This window comes from Aristolochia californica, unplaced genomic scaffold (genome assembly GCF_029961685.1).
Source record: "Aristolochia californica isolate CCGP_79_NKW_82.1479 unplaced genomic scaffold, dmAriCali1.0.hap1 SCAF_8, whole genome shotgun sequence".
NCBI classification, from domain to species: domain Eukaryota; kingdom Viridiplantae; phylum Streptophyta; class Magnoliopsida; order Piperales; family Aristolochiaceae; genus Aristolochia; species Aristolochia californica.
Genome location: NW_027182279.1, coordinates 5,954,718 through 5,963,819, shown reverse-complemented (window position 1 = coordinate 5,963,819; position 9,102 = coordinate 5,954,718).

Sequence of the window (9,102 nt, the reverse complement as noted above, 5' to 3'; positions counted from 1 at the left end):
AAATATTTCAAACTCAAGCCTAAAATTGTAATTAAGTTCGAGTCCAATAATTTTAACAGAGTTCGAGCTCTAACCTACATTTAAAACTTTGCATAAAATATATGTCAAATAAATTATGTAAACATTTTACATAAAATTGGGCATGACCTTTACTTAAAATTGCGCATAACCTCTGTATATTAACCTTGCGTAAAATTATCTATACACTTTGCATAAAATTATTCATAAAAGCTGCATAATTATGCATAAACATTATTCAATAATCAAACACAAAAACATTCATTTGAAAAATAACACTAGTTTTGTCTATTTGTACTCAATCAGACCTGATTCAAGGATTGGAAAACATGATCATCGAGACAAAAAAAGTTTAAGAAAAATGGTTTTGGATGACTTACTCACATGCCCATTTTTTCGTTTTTTCTTCGGAGCATGTTATGATAGTATTTATAATAAAAAAATTCGCATGTTTGAATTGCACGTGCAAGTTTGCACGCTGGGCGGGACAGGGCATTAGGGGGAGACGCTGTGAAATAACTCCGATTAATCATAAGAACTAACGATTAAAATTGTACCTATTTTTTAGAACATGTATTAATTTTGGATTTTTATCACCCTAGATTTTGTAGTCGCGTTTGATGAATTGATAATTGATAATAGATAGATAATAAGTTTAAATAAATAATAATACTTATTGGCGAATGCCCCATATATTACATGGATTAAAATAAAATAAAAAAAAGAAAGATATTTTAATAGTATCTAATTTGAAATTGCAATTACTTTTATCATGGAAAAGATAGAAATATTTTTATATTCATGAGTTAAATAATTTTTTTCAGGTTAAAAATTATTGGTGATTTAAGAATGGTTTGGTACAAGTTTCAAAAAATAAAGATTAATCTAAATTTAATGAGATGGTTTTGGGATAAGTTCATGGTTGTGAACTGTTAAGAGGTGTGTGGACCTTTCATTTCCAAGAGAAGGAGATAGGGACATTTCCAAGAGAAGGAGATAGGACACAACGAAGAGTTTTATCGAGTCTATCAAGTTGAGCTAAGTTGCAGAGACGGCTTTTCTGTTCCTCCATTTTCCTTCCAAGTTTTGATCTATTCGCCGCTGTCTCGAAAACTATCGCCATTACTTCCGGTACAATACCGAGTGAAAAGGATCTTAGTTCCAAAACTTGTCGTCATTCTTCGATTCTCTTGCCAAGCAAAAAAACCACTATTAACACTACAAAAAAATATGATTTTTTGTAACAACTTTTTTGTGATGATATAAATATTAATTAAAAATAATCGAATTTTCAGCAACAAGCGAAGTTGTTAAAAAAAAATAACTATATGGACAATTAAAGTCGAAGCAATAAAATCAGTTATTCTTTAATAAGTTTAGTAATGAGCATACTGGCCCTATTGTTATGATGGAGAGAAGAACCAATAGTTAGATTTTTAGGAGATTTTGCAAACAAACAATTTCAATCAAATTTTTTAATTTCTTATTTTACTATGTTCAACTTTATGTATTCCTCAGTCCATAGGGTACATTGAATGTACAAACTAGAGGAATGTTTGTAGATCCAGAGTGCTTTTGTTTATGCTCCCACATATTATTTGGATATGTTAGGAATTATACGCCATAATTCCAAACTAATGAGAGCAATAATAATAATCATGGAAGAAAGAAAAATAAGCAACGAAAATAACAACAAGATTTAACGTTCACCTCAAGGTGAGACTATGTCCTTTCTTCTGCCGCTACAGTAGTTTACTATAATGATGAAATAGTTTACAAGATAAATGGTATACACTTACAGGTATTTTTTCTAACCTCTCTCGGGCTGAAACTCAAGATGTTCCTCGGATGATGATATTTCTTCAAGTGATAAAACCCTAACAACGACGCCCCCAAATATAAAGAGAAAATTAGGGCAACCTAATTACAAGTGTGAAATCCCCAAACTACCCTTAATGACACAACAATCAATATATCGTGGACCTGCCCGGGGTCTCCCAGCCTTCCAACCCCCATTGTAACTTTACCGCGAAGGTCGATCTGCGACAGAGGGTAAGGTGTTAATTAGGCTCCACAACTTAACAATCTCCCAATTGGAGACTAATCCATTATCAATATCTCCTCTACAATGGCAACAACTTCTCAATCCTTAGAGAGAAGTCCAACTGAAGTTGCACACAACTTCAACTTCTCAATCATAACAATCTTTGTCAACATATCAGTCAGTTTTTGACTTCCTTGAATCTTCTCAAGTGCTAAAGACTCCATCCTCTAGAGCCGATCTGATGAAGTGATAATGCACATGTATGTGCTTTGTTCTAGCATGATAAACATGATTCTTTGCTAAATGAATAGCACTCTGGCTGTTACAATACAACACATTCTTCCCATTCTTGAGACCTAATTCTTCCCAGAATGACTGCAACCATACTATCTCTTTGCTGGCTTCAGTTACAACGATACATTCTGCCTCAGTAGTGGAAAAAACAACTATCTTCTAGAACTTAGAATTGATGTATCACCCAATGTGTATACATATTCAGTGGTAGTCTTCCTGCCATTAATGTCTCCAGCCATGTCAGCATCTCCATAACCCTGTAATCCCAAGTCTGACTTTTTGAAACATAAGGTTGAGTATGTAGTACTTCTCAAATACTTGAGAATCCACTTCATTGCTTCCCAATGTTGCTTACCCGGATTTCTCATATATCTGCTTACAACTCCTACTACATGAGCTATATCTGGTCTAGTGCACGCATTGGCATACATGAGACTGCCAATAGAAGAAACATAAGGCACATTGGCCATGTAGGCTTGGTTTTGCTCTGTAGAAGGTGACTGCTCCTTAGATAGCCTAAAGTGCTAGCTAAAGGAGTACTCACTGGCTTTGCATCGTTTATGTTGAACTTGTTCAACACCTTCACATATTCTTCTTGTGACAGTTTCAAGACATCAATATCTCTAGTAATCCTCATTCTAAGGATTTGTTTTGCAGCACCCAAATCCTTCATTGCAAACTTCTTGGACAACTTCGTTTTCAACTTATCTATTTCCTTTTTGCAACCTCCTGCTATTAACATGTCATCAACATATAGAAGTAATATGATGTAGGAGTCATCAAAGTTTTTCACATAACAACAATGATCCACCTGACACCTCAAGAAACCATTACTACTCATAAAGGTGTCAAACTTCTTAGACCATTGTCTTGGAGTCTTTTTTAAACCATACAAGCTCTTTTAAAGTTTGGATACCATTTTCTCCTTTCCTTGTGCTTTGAAACCCTGTGGCTACATCATGTAAATTTCTTCCTCCAAATCACCATGAAGAAAGGATGTCTTTACATCCAACTGCTCTAAGTGCAGGTCTTCATTTGCCACTAGTCCAAGCACTGTTCTAATAGTAACCAATTTCACTACTAGAGAAAAAATCTCAGTGTAGGCAATGACTTCTTTTTGTTGGAAGACTTTTACCACTAGTCTTGCCTTGTACCACTTGTTGCCATCATGTTCGCCTTTTATTCGGTACACCCATTTATTATGCAAGGTCTTTTTCCCTTTTGGTAACTCAGTCAACTTCCATGTTTGATTGGATAATAGTAAATCCATCTCATCCCGCATGGCCAACTCCCATTTGGTTGATTCATCAACTTGCACGACTTCCTCATAATTCTTTGGTTCATCTTTATCAGTCAACAAAATATAACTCAGTGCAGGGGACTAGCTCTATGGTGGTCTGCTAGTTCTACCAGATCTCCTTAGTTCTGTCATATGAATGTTCTGATTTATTTTTGGGGGTATATTTTTCTAGTCTTCCTGAACAATATTTTTCTTCTCAATAACTGGAAGATCTCTCAACTGAATCACTTCAGACTTCTTGGCTTTATCACTTGTGCCCTCAAACTCTTTTCTTAACCTGTCTTTATACAGAGCACCTTCATTGAAGATCATGTCCGTGCTCTTGATAAACTTATTACTTTGGTCATCCCTAAAGCGATAACCAAACTCGGTACCACCATAGTCAATAAAGAACATATCTTATATTTAGCATCAAGTTTATTTCTAACAGCAAAATCAATATGAATATAAGAAACACAACAAAAAACTTTCAAGAAAGAAAGATTTATCTCTTTGCCGCTCCATACCTCTTCTGGTATTTTGTAATCTAATGGTTTGAGGGACCACTATTGATAAAATAGGCAACGATGCTAATAGCCTCAGGCTAGAACATCTTTGGCAATCCCACATGCAATCTCATACTCATAGCACGCTCATTCAAAGTCCTATTAATCCTCTCTGCCACACCATTCTATTGAGGTTTTCCATGAATGGTCTTCTTCATCTTGATTCCATTATCAGCACAGTACGACTTGAAATCATCATCTATGTATTCTCCCCCATTATCTGACTACAAACACTTCACCTTCAAATCTATCTCATTTTCAACTATTGCTCTTCATCTCTTGAATGTATCAAAGACATCGGATTTTTTTTTTAGGAAATAAACTCATACCTTTCTGCTTACATCATATAAAAATTTCACATAGTAATTAGAACCACCAGGGGGGGGGGGGGGTGTTAGTCCACAATGAACTTGAATTGAAGTAAAATGAATTAATTCAACTTCAACTCATCTTTGGGTGCTAGTGTAGACGAGTTCAAGTGGCTGGAAAACAAATTCCAGTGTTAGTACCCCAAATGAAAAGTATGATATAAAGAAGAGAATTAGTAACCTTTTATAATATACTAAATAAAACATATACCTAAACATATAATTAACCAAAATAAATGTGGTTACTACACTTATAAGTGATTTAACGTGTAGTCCACCATATATTAATATCCTAATTAATGAAAAATTATATTATATTACTTAATGATTATAGTTTATTATAAATTAAAACAATAATTACGTGTGACTAGAATAAATTATATAAAATTAATAAAAAAATTTAATAAAATTACATAAGAGAATATAATAAATAAACCTGATGGTTTAATTAATTATAGTAATTGGATAATTAGACCAATTAATGATTACAGTTTATTATAAATTAATATACTAATTACGTGTAACTAGAATAAATTATTTAAAATAAATAATTTTTTTTAAAAATAACATAAATGAATATAAAAAATAATAAATTATTTTGTAATGACATAAGATATTTTTTAACATTAAAACTCACTATTTTAATACAAAATAAAAAATACATAATAAATAAATAAATATATTAATTTATCAATAACATAATATATTTATTTACGTATTATTAATTAATAATATATTAACACAAAATGTAAATCCAGTGGTTTAAAGTTTATTATAATTAAACTAATTCATGATTAAAGTTTATTATAAATTAATATACTAATTACGTGTTATTAGAATAAATTTTTAAAAAATAAAAAAATAAAAAATAACAAGTCGTCGTCGTTGTCGTCATCGAAGAGCCCTGTCGTGAAAGAGACCTTTGATTTTGGATTTTCCAGCTGGCTTCGAGACCTTCGAATCCGCCGCAAAATTCTATTACGGCATGAAGATCGACCTCATGGCCAAAAATGTCCCTCCATTGCTCTGCGTTGGCGTGGTTCCTATCCCAATCCGTTCTCCGAAGCATCCTAGACTCGGTAAGAACCCTAAAATCCCGCGAATCACTGATGCCAATGGCAGAAACCCGAGGCATTGCACAACGAGAGAGACGGGATGAATGAAGTTGGGGCGAACGGAGAAAGCAAAGAGCGAAAATGAGAGATGACGAGAGAAAGCAGAGTGAACAAAGACGAGAGGAAGAAATGGGGCGAAAAAAATCGTCGGGAGACGAAGGCCGAGGGAGAGGGAGAGGAGAATAGCGAATGAGGATAATTTTTTCCTTTCGGGTGGGGGGAAGAAGCAACGCGCGTTGCGCAAAGAAAGTCGATGATTCGCAAAATAGGTAGGAATCAACTTTCCCCCATTTTTGTCTGAGCGAATGAAATGGTGTAATCTCACTTCAATTCAATTCTTTCTACACTAACGCCATAATTTGATGAACAAGGTAATGCGGGAGGAATTCATTCCACTTCATTGTGGACTAAACCCCGCCACTACCCACCCCCCCCCCCCCCCCCCCCCCCGAGGGAGGTAACAGTTGAAGCCCCCTACACATTTGTGTGAACCAACTCCAAATTTGCTGTCTTTTGCTCCTTTCCAGCCTTAGAAAAACTAATATTTTTCTACTTGTTGAAAACACTTCCTTCACACAAACTATTACTTAAAATTTTTAACCCCGGTAGCTTCCCTTTGGATTGAAGCACTTTCATTCCCTTCTCACTCATGTGACCGAGCCTATAGTGGCACAAATCAATCAATAACAACTTTAACAATTGCAACTGGAAGTGATGTACAGAGCTTCCTTTATGACTTTCCAGGCAGCACCATTAAAAGTCACATTATGACCTTCATCATCAAGTTGGCCTACTGAGATCAGATTATGCATCAATTTTGGTTCATGTCTCACCTTTTGAATTTTCCACTCTGACCCATTTGACATCCTCAAACTGACATTACCAATACCGAAAATATCCAAAGGTTCTCCCTCAGCAAGATACTCCTGTGATCTCAAACATTGTTCTCCATGATCTCGCGGTGTGAGGAGGTGTGAAAAGGCTATCAAGAGTCAATAAGGCTATCAACTGACAAGAGTACAACATCTTGTGCCTCTTCAGTCACCACATTTGCAGCATCGTTTTTTTTTCATTCTTCTTCGGTGCTTTGCAGTTATTCTATATGTGACCAAACTTCCCACAATTCCAGCATTCCACATTCCTTCTAAATTTGGACTTGCTTCTATCATTCATTGAATTTTCTCTACCATTGCCCTTGCTGGAATTCCTCTCGAAGTTCCTACCCCTCTTATCAACATTTAGGGCAGAATTAGATGTTGACGATTTTCCGGAGTCCTTTCTATGAACTTCCTTCGTGAGAATGATATCCCGAACATTATCAAAGATTAACTTCCCATTGCCTACAGAGTTGCTGACCGCAACCCTCATAGGCTCCCATCAATTTGGCAGAGATGCCAAACTAATTAAAGCACAAACCTCACCATCAAATTTAATTTTAACGGAGGTCAATTGAATGAGAATCATGCTAAACTCATTCAAATGTGATGCCACCAATGTATTTTCTGTCATCTTTAAATTGAAGAGTTTTTTCATGAGATGTACCTTATTATTTGCTGAAGGATTCTCATACATGTTGGACAAAATCTTCATCATCTCCGCTGTGGTTTTCCCCGACGCCACGTTGTGAGCAACGTTCTTCGATAATGTTAATCGGGCTACTCCCAACACCTGTCCATCGAGGAGATTCCACTCATCATCGTTCATACCTCTAGTTTCTCATCCGGAAGTGGTGCATGCAGCTTTTTACTGTACAGATAATCTTCGATCTGCATGCTCCAAAACTCAAAATCGATACCATCGAATTTGTTGATTCCAAGAGCCGATCCTTCTCCACGTGCCATTGCTCTTGTAGAATTTTGGATCCCATGAGATGAATTTTAGATCAACGAGGAAGAAGAAGAATAGGAGAGAAAGGAGAAGAGAAGAAGAAGAAGAATGTAGAATGAGAGAGTTTGGATTAAGGGAAGATGGGTTTGCATCAAATAAGAAAGAGGAAGGTTGGACGAATTTGTTGAAGATGAGGAGAGGGCTTCAATGCTCTGCCTCTTAGCCAATGCCTTTATTTATAGTTTTACGATGCCCTTAGGGCTACAACTTGATTAAAAAAAATACATAAAAGGAACATATATTTACACTTCTATGCCATCTTTATGGAAAGTACCATATTTTACACATATGCCACTCCTTTATGGAAAGTACCATATTTTACACATATATTTACCTAAACACCTGTCCATCGAGGAGATTCCACTCATCATCGTTCATACCTCTAGTTTCTCATCCGGAAGTGGTGCATGCAGCTTTTTACTGTACAGATAATCTTCGATCTGCATGCTCCAAAACTCAAAATCGATACCATCGAATTTGTTGATTCCAAGAGCCGATCCTTCTCCACGTGCCATTGCTCTTGTAGAATTTTGGATCCCATGAGATGAATTTTAGATCAACGAGGAAGAAGAAGAATAAGAGAGAAAGGAGAAGAGAAGAAGAAGAAGAATGTAGAATGAGAGAGTTTGGATTAAGGGAAGATGGGTTTGCATCAAATAAGAAAGAGGAAGGTTGGACGAATTTGTTGAAGATGAGGAGAGGGCTTCAATGCTCTGCCTCTTAGCCAATGCCTTTATTTATAGTTTTACGATGCCCTTAGGGCTACAACTTGATTAAAAAAAATACATAAAAGGAACATATATTTACACTTCTATGCCATCTTTATGGAAAGTACCATATTTTACACATATGCCACTCCTTTGACGTGTGGGCTTCTTGTCTTGAGCTTGTAAGCTTGAGCCCATCTTCCAACAGTTCTCAATCACGAACTAAAGCTCTGATACCACTTGTTTGGAATTAGACGCCCTAATTCCAAACTAACGAGAGTGATAATAATAATCACGGAAGAAGGAAAAACAAGCAACGAAAATAACAACAAGATTTATACAGGTTCGCCTCAAGGTGAGACTATGTCTTGTCTTTCGCCGCTGCAGTAATCCACTATAAAGAAGAAATAGTTTACAAGAGAAATTGTACACAATTATAGGTGTTTTCTCTAACCTCTCTCAAGTAGAAACTCAAGATGCTCCTCAAATGATGATCTTTCTCTAACAACGACTCCCCCAAATAGAGAGGGTAAGGTGTTAATTAGGCTCGACAAATTAATAGGATATACATATAGAGATGTATGGTCTAATGAGGCTACTATGAAATATTTACTCATGGGTGGGGCAAACTCTTCTATTTTGGTTCATGGTGTCTCTTGGTTATTTGGTTCATCCACGGTGCGAGGGAGATGGAATTTCAATTGCACCTATATTGTAACAACAACAAAAAGTAGCTACAAAATAATTAACTATTTTTAACGATAATTAATTGAGGAAGAAGAAGCTCAAAGATTCTTCTAAGTAACAAGATTTGATGATTACAT